This window comes from Phyllobates terribilis, unplaced genomic scaffold, assembly GCF_046119375.1.
Source record: "Phyllobates terribilis strain yellow unplaced genomic scaffold, ASM4611937v1 Scaffold_3__8_contigs__length_932513732, whole genome shotgun sequence".
In the NCBI taxonomy this organism is placed as follows: domain Eukaryota; kingdom Metazoa; phylum Chordata; class Amphibia; order Anura; family Dendrobatidae; genus Phyllobates; species Phyllobates terribilis.
This window is the reverse complement of record NW_027362763.1, coordinates 664,491,229-664,504,326: the sequence shown is the minus strand read 5'-3', so window position 1 is coordinate 664,504,326 and position 13,098 is coordinate 664,491,229. Positions and strand designations below refer to the sequence as shown.

The window sequence follows — 13,098 nt, the reverse complement described above, 5'->3', positions numbered from 1 at the left end:
AAAAAAAAAAAAAAACATTTTCTAAGGAAAGACCTCCAGTTTTCCATCATGGTCTCGGTGCAAGATTTGGCTCAACACTTGCAGGGACTCTCTCTGGAGGTGACCAAGCTCCAACAACACGTGAGTAGCTGTTCTGGAGCGCATTTTGTTGAACCTAAGGTACGTCTGCCTGATCTATTTTTTGGCGAACAACAAGATTTTTTTTCTTTTAAAAATGCTTGTTTATTGTATTTTCGTTTGAGACCCGGATCCTCTGGTGATGAATCACAGCGCATAGGGTTCATAATGTCACTTTTGCGCAAAGATCCTCAGGGATGGGCCTTCTCTCTCCAACCTAGTGATCCGTGCTTTAGATCAGTGGATAGTTTTTTTTCTGCTTTGGGTTTGTTGTACGATGATCCTGATCGTGTCTCATCTGCTGAGTCTGAATTCAGACGTTTGAGGCAGGGATCAGGTAATGTGGAAAAATATTGTTCTCACTTCCGTCGGTGGTCTGCCCAGGTGGGGTGGAACGATTCTGCTTTGAAAAGCTTGTTTCTTGCAGGGCTATGTGAAAGGGTAAAGGATTTATTGATTGCTTATCCCACACCTGGAAACTTGCAGGAGGCAATGCAATTAGCTATACGGGTGGACAGGAGACTGCGTGAAAGGGTTAATGAGAGCAAATCCTCTGCTATGTCAGCTTCGAGTCCTGAGAGGTTCTGTGCTGACAATGGAGAGCCGATGGAGATTGGGGCGATGGCACCCCGCTCTCAGGAAAAAGACCGCCGACTTTCTGAAGGCTTGTGTTTCTATTGCGGAAATTCTGGTCATTTTATTAAAAGCTGTGTGCTTCGTATGAAGAAAGAAAAAAAAATGGTCAGTCATGCCCGTATTGCCTGTTTAAATTCTAAGGGAGTATTCCTATCTGCCACTACTGCTGCTCAGGATGAATTAATTGAATTTCGGGTATTTGTGGATTGTGGATCTACTCTGAATGTGATTGATGGGGGATTCTTGGAAAAACTTAAATTAGAACCTACAACGTTGTCATCCCCTATTGCTGTGGTTTCTGTTGATGGCTCTCCCTTGAAGAGTGTTACTCACAAGGTCTGTGAATTTCCCCTCACTATTAATGGTATTCATCAAGAGAATTTGGATTTGGTGGTATTGGATAATTTGCCTTCTCCAGTAATATTGGGGTTACCCTGGTTGAAATTGCACAATCCTGTGCTGGATTGGTCTACCAATGAAATTAAGTCCTGGAGTCCTAAGTGTTATGACAAGTGTTGTAACGGGCGCATTGCTGCTGTGGATAGAGGGGAATTGCCTGTACCTATTCAGGATTTTTGGAGAGTTTTTTCTGAGGAGGAGTCGCAGGTTTTGCCTCCCCATAGAGACTATGATTGTATCATTGAATTTGTCCCTGGAGCGACTCTTCCTAAGAGTCGTTTATTTAATCTTACTATTCCTGAGAGAAAGGCTTTGGAGGAATACATACAGACAAGCTTGGCCGCCGGTCACATTAGGCCTTCCAAGTCTCCTGTGGCTGTTGGTTTTTTTTTTGTAAAAAAAAAAAGATGGCGGTTTACGTCCTTGTCTGGACTTTCGTGAGATTAATAAAATTACTGTACGCAATCCTTACCCACTGCCATTGATTCCCGATTTATTTAACCAGTTAGTGGGGGCCAAGTGGTTCTCTAAAATTGATCTCCGGGGGGCATACAATTTGTTGCGCATGAAAGAGGGGTGGTCTGAGTTTCTGCCACTTGCTGAATTTGCTCTTAACAACCATACATCCTCTTCTGCTGGGTGTTCGCCTTTTTTTTGTTTTTCTGGGAGACATCCGTCTTTTGGGTCATTTTCCAAATTGGTTTCGGCTGTGCCTGAGGAGGAGAGTTTTTCCGGTGATTTGGAGAGAGTTTGGACGGATGTGCGTGGTAATCTTCAGGAGGCTAACAAAAAAATCTAAGAGGTACTTTGATAGGAAACGGCAAGAGGTTTTGTTTGCTGTTGGTGACATGGTTTGGTTGTCCTCTAAGAATCTGCGATTGAGGATTCCTTCTAAAAAATTGGGTCCCAAGTTCGTAGGGCCCTTTAAGGTACTTCAGATAGTTAACCAATCTGCTGTTAGGCTGGAGGTTCCTACGTCCTGGAGGATTAATCCGGTGTTTCATGTTTCTCTGTTGAAAAAAGCTGATGTGTTGGATGGTGACGCCTCTGCCACTGTTCCTCCGGTGGTGGAGGACGGGGAATATGAAATTTCCCGCATCCTAAATTCTAGACGGTATAGAGGGAGTTTGCAGTATCTCGTCGCTTGGAAGGGTTTCGGACCTGAGGATAACTCATGGGTGAGGGCGGATGATGTTTCTGCCCCCAGACTTGTCCAAGCGTTTCACAGGAGGTTTCCTGGTAAGCCTGGGCCTAGGGGATCCGGAGGATCCTCTTAGAAGAGGGGGTACTGTTACAACTCTCCTGTTAGGTTTTTTTTTAGTTTGCTGGTCACATGACCATTTTGCCTATTTAATCCGGCTCCGCCCTCCTGGCTTTGCTGTACTTCATTTGTATTTACTACTGTTGAGCTAGCTTGTAACTCTATTGCCGTTCCCTGTTAGTTTTTGCTAGGTCCCCTGACCTCTTCGCTTTTTGTTGTGTGTTTGTCTTTGACTGCTTCTATTTCTGCTAGGAGGTGTCCAACTAAATCCCAGTCCTTAGATCTTGTAGGGATCCCTCCCCCACATCTATAGGTCTGCGTTCAGACTAGCCGAGGACTTTAGCGGGTCTGATCGCAGGATCAGGTTCCCCGTTACATCGTAGGGATCTAGTTTAGTTCTATTGTAGGGACAGATCTCCTGCCTTTCATTAGTCTCTTAAGCAGATCATAACAAGAAGAGCCCATGCAGAGCCTCTGCTGCCAGCCTCCTTCTCTCTCTGCTCTCTCCCACTTTCTACTCCCCTGACTCTAAGATGGTGCCCACCATATATACTCCTCTATACAGTGCATCGAGATCTACTCTTCCCACCCACACACTTCCGGGTTCCCCCTTCCTAGGTGTTCCCTCCCCCCCACTCCATCCAGGGACAGGGGCAGTTGTGCTCACACCCGGGAGCATTGTCGCCCTGTCCCCCGGAAATGTGGTGTAGTGCATGTGGGTGTTAGGGTCCTGAGCCACACCCCATCCTTACCTGGAAGTGAGATATCACACCTCTGGGTGAGATGCAATACCTCTGTAGCAACCAAACCCTCGGGGCGCTACATTCCCCCCTGGTAAATCACAGCACGTCCGCGGGCTGGAACAGAGCAAAAGACAATTGATTTCAAGACATGCAGAATTAAAGTTTTTTTTTTTTTAAACGTTACTTGTCATAAAACTTTTCTCTTTTCAAAAATATTATAACACTTTCTTCACATACATAAGACATTTTAAAACTCTTTTCATAAACACATCCGTCACATATAAAACATTTTCCTTCATAAACATTCTTTTAAGTAGAAAAATATGAAACATTATCGGCAACAGTTCAACGGCGAAGTCTCTTTAATAGGCCACAGTCCTTGCCGCGGCCAGGTGGCCATGTCACCCAACAAGGTGCAATTTTACTAAGTGCAAACTTTCAATCACCTTCAGGTATCTTTTGAGGTAGGTGTGTATAAAACCAATAGGGGGCACTTTAAGAAGTGCAACTATTTACAAAATTTGGCTGCTCCCAGTCCTCAGCCGGATAGAAAAGGGTTGGCTGCTCCCAGTCCTCAGCCGGATAGAAAAGGGTTGGCTGCTCCCAGTCCTCAGCCAGATAGTAAAGGGTTGGCTGCTCCCAGTCCTCAGCCGGATAGTTCATAGACCCTTTTCGGGTAACTTTAACAAACTTTTTATAATCCGCAAACGGGCGTGACTTGAAACTCTTTCACCCTGATGGGTAACTATGTACAGTTCCTGCTGTTGTTCTTTAGTAGCAGTCTCCCTCTAGTGGCGGTGTCCCCCTCGTGGACGTTCCTGCTCCTCGTACTCTTCAGACCCGTCCAGGTCCTCTGTGTAGCAGGGTTCAGGGTAGTGCTGTTCCTCTACCCGCTGAACGTTGAGGGCGTACCACCCCCGCAGGCCTTGGTGTCGGGTGTATGACACCTGATCCCCTGGGAACACATTCCGTTTCGGGTGACCCTCGGGCAGGCGACTCTCCACATCCCCCCGGTCAACAAAGACGTCTGTGTCGGTTGTCGGGTCCCGAATGAACCCCCACCCCTTCTCCTGGTGGAACCTGACCACGATCCTGGTACCTTGGGACCGCGTGCAGCCTGGGGGTCTCGGCGGGTCCGGGTCTTTTCCTCCGCGCTCCGGGCTTGCAGCTGTTCTTGTCTCTGGCGCCGCGCCTGCTTCTCCTTCTCCAACTGTGCAATCTCCCGGCGGCAGAATTCCCGCCTGCGACCTGCATCCGCTCGCGTCTCTTGCGAGAACCCCATCAAGTCCTCCCCGGTCTGGTCCCAATCTATTTGGACCTCTTCATCTGGGAGCTGGGGGATGGTGACTGGCTGCGGAGCGGGCAGGAGCGGAGGAAGTGGGGCTTTGGTCCCCGCGGACAGGTCCCTCCGATGGCAAGGGTGATCCCATCCGCGTAGCAGGGGGACCGGTTCTCCCTCAGGACCGGCAATTTGACTGTATAAGTCGGTCCCCAGGGGTGGTAGTGTTGGGCCCGGGGGCGCTCGTTGTTGGAAGGCGCCTGAGGGCATCAGGCCTTGCGACCGGGCCTGGAGCGGGCCGCTTCCGGCCGCACCCGGGATCAAGGGGCACGGCGTGGGACATAGTCTGGCGGCTGCGCTTGGGGCTTTGGGGCTAGGTGCTGGCGGCGGGAGCGGAGGAGGTGCAGTGACTTCCGGGGCGATCGGCTCCGCAACGGGGTCCAGGGGCAGGTTAGTGGCGTCCGGGCTGGTATCTGGGGCATCCCCCTTACCTGCTCCCTTTGCAGCGCTGCTCTCAGAATCCGGTGGTCCTCCTCTGTCCTCAGGGGCAGGCACGCTGTCGGGTGCTTGCAGAGCCACTTGCTGCCGGGCCGCGACCCGCCGGCCCATCTCTTCTTTCCACCCCGCGATGACTTCCCGCTGCGCCTGGACCATCCTCCGGTCCAAATCCTCCAGTCCAGCCTGGAGGAATTCAGGGTCCTCTCTGGGGAGCTGGGCCATCAGCTCCGTGAGATTGCACGGAGCCGCTTCTGCCTGCAGCAGGCCACTCATGAGGGTACCGGGTCTGGCGCTCCTCGCCATCTCCGGGTGTGGTCCACCAAGACTGATCCAAACCACACCCTGCCCTTCGGTTTTCTTTCTTTTCCGCCCCTGTTGGGGGTGGTCCCAGGGAAATCTGCTGACAATCAATCTCAGGGGCAGCCCCCCCACATTGACGGACATCTCTACAGCCGCACTCATGGCTGTTGGGGGCGGGCTCCGTCTTTGGCGCCATTCTGGGACCTGGCCCACGATGGGAGGTAGCTTCCTGTTGTCTTTTGGCGCGCACATAATGGCGTCCTTTCTTTTGGGACGGGCGCCACATTCAATACAGTTAAACAGTCTCTAGGCACACAATACCCGATGATAACGGGTTGGTTTCGATCCTGCCGACTACGCCAAAGTTGACGCGCCACCTGGGCCATGTGCGAGGGAATACCCGGAGCCGGGTCTCTGTGTAATGCTGGGGGTTTGTAGTCTCCGTGGCAGCGACCCGGTCCCATGGCTCAGGGTGGTGAAACCAGTGGCGGATCTGTTTATTTGGTTTTTGTAATGTTTAAATGTCCGACTACGCCACCCGTGGATTGCGGTCACTGAGAACCGCCGCTGCGGGGCAGACCGCTGAGGCTGATGTTGTGTGTGCAGCAGAGGGTAGTATAACTCCCCACGGGAGGAGTATAGCCTCAGGGCAGTGAGTGCAGATGGTGGGGGTGATGGTGCACGGGAGCAACAGTAATGACTCCAGTGTCCAGTGATGCAGTCCAGGGTCTTTACTCACAGTTTTACACTCCAAGCCACTTCTGCGGGTAATAGCTGCCCACGTCGTGCTGTGCTCACCAGGTGAGGGGCTCGGCCAACTACCTTTGGAATGCTTTTCAGGACCCCCTTTGTGTGTCCTTTCTCTGGCCTGTCGTATCCCACAATTGACGTTTCTGTCCTGCTGCTTCGGGCCTTGGCGGGCAAATGTATGTTCCGTTTCCCTGGGTCCTATATGGTGCCTTCCTATCGGGTGTAGTGAGGGGCCATAACACGTGCAATGCCACGGCCTCTGGTTACTAGCTGAGGGTAGTTGCTCTCCTCCACTAGATGAGGGATCCGGTTCCCTTTCTTGGCCTGACCCCCCTACACTGGTAGCGGCGGGCGTGCGGTGGCGGCTGGCCGGTCCGCACCCCTGGGGTCCCTTCACTCCACTCCTGGAGCCTCCTCCATTCCTCTCCTTTCCTTTCTTCTCCTCCAGGTCCAGGCCTTAAGACTTGGCCTGCCTGCGGATCAGAGCCCATGCAGAGCCTCTGCTCCCAGCCTCCTTCTCTCTCTGCTCTCTCTCACTTTCTACTCCTCTGACTCTAAGATGGTGCCCACCATATATACTCCTCTATACAGTGCACCCGGGATCTACTCTGCCCACCCACACACTACCGGGTTCCCCCTTTCTAGGTGTTCCGTCCCCCCACTCCAGTCGGGGACAGGGGCAGTTGTGCTCACACCCGGGAGCATTGTCGCCCTGTCCCCCGGAAATGTGGTGTTGTGCATGTGGGTGTTAGGGTCCTGAGCCACACTCCATCCTTACCTGGAAGTGAGATATCACACCTCTGGGTGAGATGCAATACCTCTGTAGCAACCGAACCCTGGGGGCGCTAAACTAGGAGAGGATGTTTAGCTATGAGAGGTAATAATGCTGGAGGGTAACAGGCCTAGACAGGACTGAGCACGTGAGACAAGTGTCCTGAGCAAGAATTCCAGAGTATACAACTAAGATCCAGATCTATGTATTGAACACTTAACCGTCTGGATAAGGAAGAGATACCAGTTAAATATTAAAAGGTATATATTTTATTTAAACAATTTTAAAAAACAATTAAAAAGACAGGGCAACAACCTCTATAATGGAGAGACACATACAAAAGCTGGAAGGGAAAATTAACCCCCCCCCCGAAATTAGGCCAAGAAAGAGGCACTTGTTGAATATGAAATGTACTTATATTATACTGAATACACATATATGTAATGTACTAATTCACAAGTGCAATAGATCATGCATATAATAATGACATAGACTAAAAAATTCCGTATCCTTAAATATGTTCAGAATACAATCTAGAATGCCAAAGCCTAACGTGCCAGTGCTTAAAATAACTATGGTAATCATACCAGTAATAAAGAACTATGTTATCATACAAAAAAGACCTATAAATGAGGGTAAGCTGCAGATAAATAAATCAGATTTTCAAGGTAAAGTTACCTAATAAATCAGCTACCACCCCACACATAGTGTCCTCCCCACCCTGACACTGTTTCACCAACGCTTCTTCCGGGGAAGACACAAGGTACTCTCCACTTCCTGTAGAGTGACCACTTCCTAGATAGAAACATAAATACACCCCACTTCCTGTAGAGACAAGGACCCTCCCCACTTCCTGTAGAGAGACAAAGACCCTTCCCACTTCCTGTAGAGAGACCAAAACCCACCCCCACTTCCTGTAAAGACAAGGACCCTCCCCACTTTGTGTAGAGAGACAAAGACCCTCCCCACTTCCTGTAGAGACAAGGACCCTCCCCCAACTTCCTGTAGAGAGACAAAGACCCTTCCCACTTCCTATAGAGAGACAAACACCCACCCCCAATTCCTGTAGAGACAAAGACTGTCCCCCCACTTCCTGTAGAGACAAGGACGCTCCCCCCACTTCCTGTAGAGAGACAAAGACCCACCCCCCACTTCCTGTAGAAAGACAAAGACCCACCCCCACTTCCTATAAAGAGAAACACCTACCACCACTTTCAATAGAAGTAAATGAAGAGCAATAACGGGGTAATGCTTGCTGCCAGGGGTGGATACCATCAAGTCAGGATGCTTTGACTAGGAAACTTTGCTACATGACTAGTTGAATTTTTACCCTGGGTTTATGGAAACTCAGCTAAGCCCCTAAGCTATAAAATACTTCACCCAGCGCCAGTAACCGACCACAATTGAATTCAGCTACAGACATTGCCGGAGCGCGGATAGATAAGTTTATTATTATTACTTCTTACTATCTGATTTCAGACTGTGCACAGAACACTGGATAAGAATTAAGATGTTTGCTCTCCCGCCGAGGATCATGGCTACGAGCTGACTGATCACAATAGATGTCTATAGCACTAAGTGGCCCTATTCTAGAACATACATATTGACATTCATAATTGAACAGTCCACGGGGGAACGACGAGAGCTGCAGCCCATTATCATATCTCTGTGAGTCTTCCTTCGCACAGGATGAATTTGCACTTGAAGAGTCAGCGCCTTCAGCGAGCTTTTGGGTGCTGCAAACATGAATAAGTGAGCGGAGCACCGGCGTCCCGGGTGACACTGCAGTAAAACAGTCTCACTTGTCTGGAAGATCATTTATGCTGAAGTGTAATTCAGTTTGTAAAGGGCACAGCAACAAATAGCAAGTTACAATAGCCAGATCAGTCATATTAATAACTCCACTAATGACCTTCTCGCTGCAGATTAGTCGACGGACGCTGCAGGAGGCGATCGTTCAACCTATTTTCCGCAGGAAATTAAATCTAATACACAACATTATTATTAGTTGCTAAATGTGCTGCAACATCACGCACCGGACGTTCCAAATGGGAATCCATCAAGGAAGAAAATACAGGGGGAATAAGCCGGTCCTTGAGTTGTCTCCCTGATTGAAACATGCTGGTAATATTCAGGAAAGGTAGAGAACTTAAGGGTATCTGTCAGTACAAAATGACTATTCAAACCAAGCACAGGCGCTCGGTGCACCATTGGCGTGGTGCACCATTGGCGTGGCCGAGCTGTTAATTTCCCCGTCCCAACATCTAGTTTTACATCAATCTCTACCTCTTGTAAAGTCAGAGCTGTCAATCAGTGAAGATGAGAGTGGAGACACATGCAAAACAAGTAAATGGGAAGGTGTGAAGAAATGTTTGGCAGCGCCAAGGGTGCACAAAGTGCCTGTGCTTGGTTTGAACAGTCATTTTGCACTGACAGACACCCTTTAATCCCTTCACGACATATGACGTACATGTACGTCATATGTTGGCTTTCTTACTTTGATGCGGGCTCACATGTTGAGCCCACATCTTTCCCATCAGATGATGGCTGATTTTATCAGCCATTATGTGCCTTTACCAGCCGTGGGTGCAGCGGAGCGCTATTCGCAGCTGTTAACCTGTTAACTGTTGCTGATAATCTCTTCCAGTGGAATTTAACATGCATCGGCATGGGGGTGCATTATTCTACACTCCCATCGGCGCACTTGTGACGTGATCGCAGAGTGCTGATGGGTTGCCAAGAGAGCTGTTAGACAGCTGTGACACATGCAGGGATTGCCTGTTTGACAGTCAATCCCTGCATGTGTCACAGCAGTCTAACTGCCACAGCCGTGACACTTGCAGCCGCGGCGACAGTAAAAGAAATGCCGAGCACGCCAAAATACTCGGCGAGCACCCGAGTGTGCTCGTCGACAGGGTTAATGATACATACTCGCTCAACACTAACAAAAAGATATCAGGGCATAATAACCTATTAATTCTATCGACCCATCCGCTATCTATCATCTATTTATTATCTATCAATATATTATTATCTATCTATTATCTATCATCTATATATTATTTATTTATCTGTATATTGTCTATCTATTATCTATCTCTATTAACAGAAGCATAGAGTCTAGATCACGTGACATAATTATCCCCCTCTACTCCTCCATGGTCAGACCTCATCTGGAATACTGTGTCCAGTTCTGGGCGTTACATTTTAAAAAAGTCATTGAAAACTGGAGCAAGTTCAGAGAAGATCTACCAGGATGGTGAGCGGACTGCAAACTATGTCTTACGAGGAACAGTTAAAGGATCTGGGAATGTTTAGCTTGCATTAAAGAATGCTAAGAGGAGATTTAATAGCTGTCTACGAATATCTTAAGGGATGTTACATAGTAGAGGGATCAGCTTTATTCTCATTTGCACAAAGAAAGATGAGAAGCAATGGGATGAAACTAAAAGGGAGAAGATACAGATTAGATATTAGAAGTCACTTTTTGACTGTGAGGGTGATCAATGAGTGGAACAGGCGGCCACAAGAGGTGGTGAGGTCTCCTTCAATGGAAGTCTTCAAACAAAGGCTGGACAGACATCTGTCTGAGATACTTAGTGACTCCTGCATTGAGCCGGGGGTTGGACACAATGACCCCGAAGGTCCCCTCCAACGAGAACATTCTAGGATTCTAGGATTCTATTATTTACACACTTGGTCAAAATTGTTGGTACCCCTCGTTTAATGAAAGAAAAACCCACAATGGTCACAGAAATAACTTGAATCTGACAAAAGTAATAATAAATTAATCTATGGAACTGAACAAATGAAAGTCAGACATTGCTTTTCAGCTCTTCTTCCACAGAATTTAAAAAAAAATTAAACTCATGAAATAGGCCTGGACAGAAATGATGGTACCCCTGAAAATAATGTGACAAAAGGGACATGTTAAATCAAGTTGTGTCCACTAGTGATGAGCGAGCAATAATATGCTCGAGTGCTCGTTGCTCGGGTAGAGCAAATTGGAATACTCGGGTGCTCGACCCGAGCAATAAGCCCAATGTAAGCCTATTGGAAACTCGAGCATTTTTCAGGCGGCTCCCCCCGGCGGTCTGCAGAGGGCCTAAAAATTGCCCAAATTGATGGGAACAGTGCTCAAATGACATGGGAACAGCATGGGGAAGACCCCTGGAAGCATTTCTGACTCACAGGTCACAGCTATCTACAACGTTGTCAGAGTATTACGCCACTTTTACGAACTCACAATAAAACATACAAAAACAAATCCAAAATGGATTTTCCTGGGAAATATGTTAAGGAACATCCTTTCCAGGGTAATGACTTGTATATAAGGCAAAATAAATAACCAAAAACAAAAATACTCCTCCACACCTTGGGCTATGTTCACACGTAGCGTTTTTGATGCGTTTTTGCACTTTTGCATTGCTTTCAACCAAGACAAATGCATTCACCAGGAAATGTCATTTTAACATTTTACAATCTTATCTGGCCATGTGCTGTGTGGCACATGCATACAGTTCTGAAAAGGCATGGGGAAGACCCCTGGAAGCATCTCTGACTCCCAGGTCACTGCCTAAAAGTGTGCCCATCATAAGTGATCCTTGGCGCATGCGAAGATGCCTCCCGCCATGCACCTGTCATTGCAGACTCGCAACAATCACCGTCCACGGCCTTGTCCCACTGCAGCGTTCAGTTGTCTCTACCCCATTCCTTGGAATGCAAGCGCAAGTATGCAGCCAGCCACCCACCCACCCACAGGCCACAACACTAAACTGACAGATTTCTTGACAGCTCTTTGCACTTGAAATGTGGCCTTTTAAGCTCGTGGAGGCGGAAGCTTTTCACAACCTCATGCCGGCGGCAGCCAGGTGTCCATACTCGGTCCCCAGCCGCCACTATATTTCCTGGTATCGCCTCCGCCTTCCACAAGCACGGGTCCCACAACATTACCCGTGCCCTCCCCAGTGCACTTACTGGGAAGGACCGCCTAACCACAAACACGTGGACAGGTGAATGTGGCCAGGGGCGGTACGGAGCAAGTCCACAACTTTTTCTGCCAAGAGATGTATTTAGCTCGGTGAAAGGACTGGCATAGAGGGAAACCCTATCAACCCTGCGTGTCATTTCTCCCAGGAAGTCCTCTAAAGCTGCTTGCACTTGAAATGTGGCCTGAACATTACTGCTGGTACTTTTCTGTGGGAATTTGCTTGCCTCCTACCAGCCTGGAATATTTCCAGCAAACTATGGTACAACGCCATGGTATTAGTACTGCCCCCAGTACCAGTAGTGAAGCCATCCCCAATTTCCACTCAGGGGGACTGAGTGGCTGCCCAAACACATTTTCTCACAAAGGTGCTGAAGACAGAGTGGCAGTAGGTGCAAGTTTCTCCAGCCTGTTAGATATTAGAGGGTGAACGGCAGCACATTGGATCAGTGGTTAGCACTAAAGCCTTGCAGCGCTGGGATCCTGGGTTCAAATCCCAGCAAGGACAACATCCCAACAAGGACTTTGTATGTTCTCCCCATGTTTGTGTGTGCTTCCTCCTCAGTAAAAAAGCAGCCATAGAGTGTCCGGGAACCTTCCCACACACTTTTCTTAGCCAGGACTGCTTCTCGGCAGGGTTGGACGGTCCCACCACAGAATCCTCTGGTGTGCCTTGGCTACTACCTCAGGAGAATTCATGATAGCGCTAACTTTGCAGCTGCTATGGGGCTCTTGAGCGGAGGAGAAAGGTTAGCCACCAGAATCAAATCCTCTGGTGGGCCCAATGTTTTTCAATCTGAAACAGCTTCTCAGTGGGAGTTGTATTTCACCACAGCCATATTCTTTAGCTCGGTGAAAGGACTGGCATAGAGGGAACCATATCTACCCCGGCTGTCATTTCTCCGTCACCAGGTTCCGCCCATTGTCACACACGACCATGCCTGGCTGTATGTTCAGCGGTGAGAGACACAGATCAGGATGCTGTGTTACAGCTTTCAACAACTCTGCAGCGCTGGGTGGTTTGTCAATTAAGCATTAAGCATGTTATCTTCAGCACAGCCTGTTGCCGCTTGGCCAAGGCAGTGCTTTCCGCTTGTGACTGATGTGGTCATATCGGAGATGGAGGAGGAGGTGCATGAGCTGAACAATGTGATTACATTGAGGTTACATTGGTGACGCTGTTTTTTATACTAAAGAAATATCCTATTGTTTTGTTTTTTTTACGTTATTTTTTAAGACAAATGCATTCAACGGGAAATGTCATTTTAACATTTTACAACCTTATCTGGCAATGTGGTGTGTGACACATCATCAGACACATCCATTTTTATTTATGATGGAAGGACTCTGAAAGTC

General features: G+C 48.4%; 1 protein-coding gene across 1 annotated transcript in view; it reads left to right on the top strand.

Moving 5' to 3' along the window:
- Nucleotides 1-13,098, top strand: part of LRFN2 (leucine rich repeat and fibronectin type III domain containing 2) — a 758,344-nt gene that overhangs the window by 623,682 nt on the left and 121,564 nt on the right. The window lies entirely within an intron of this gene.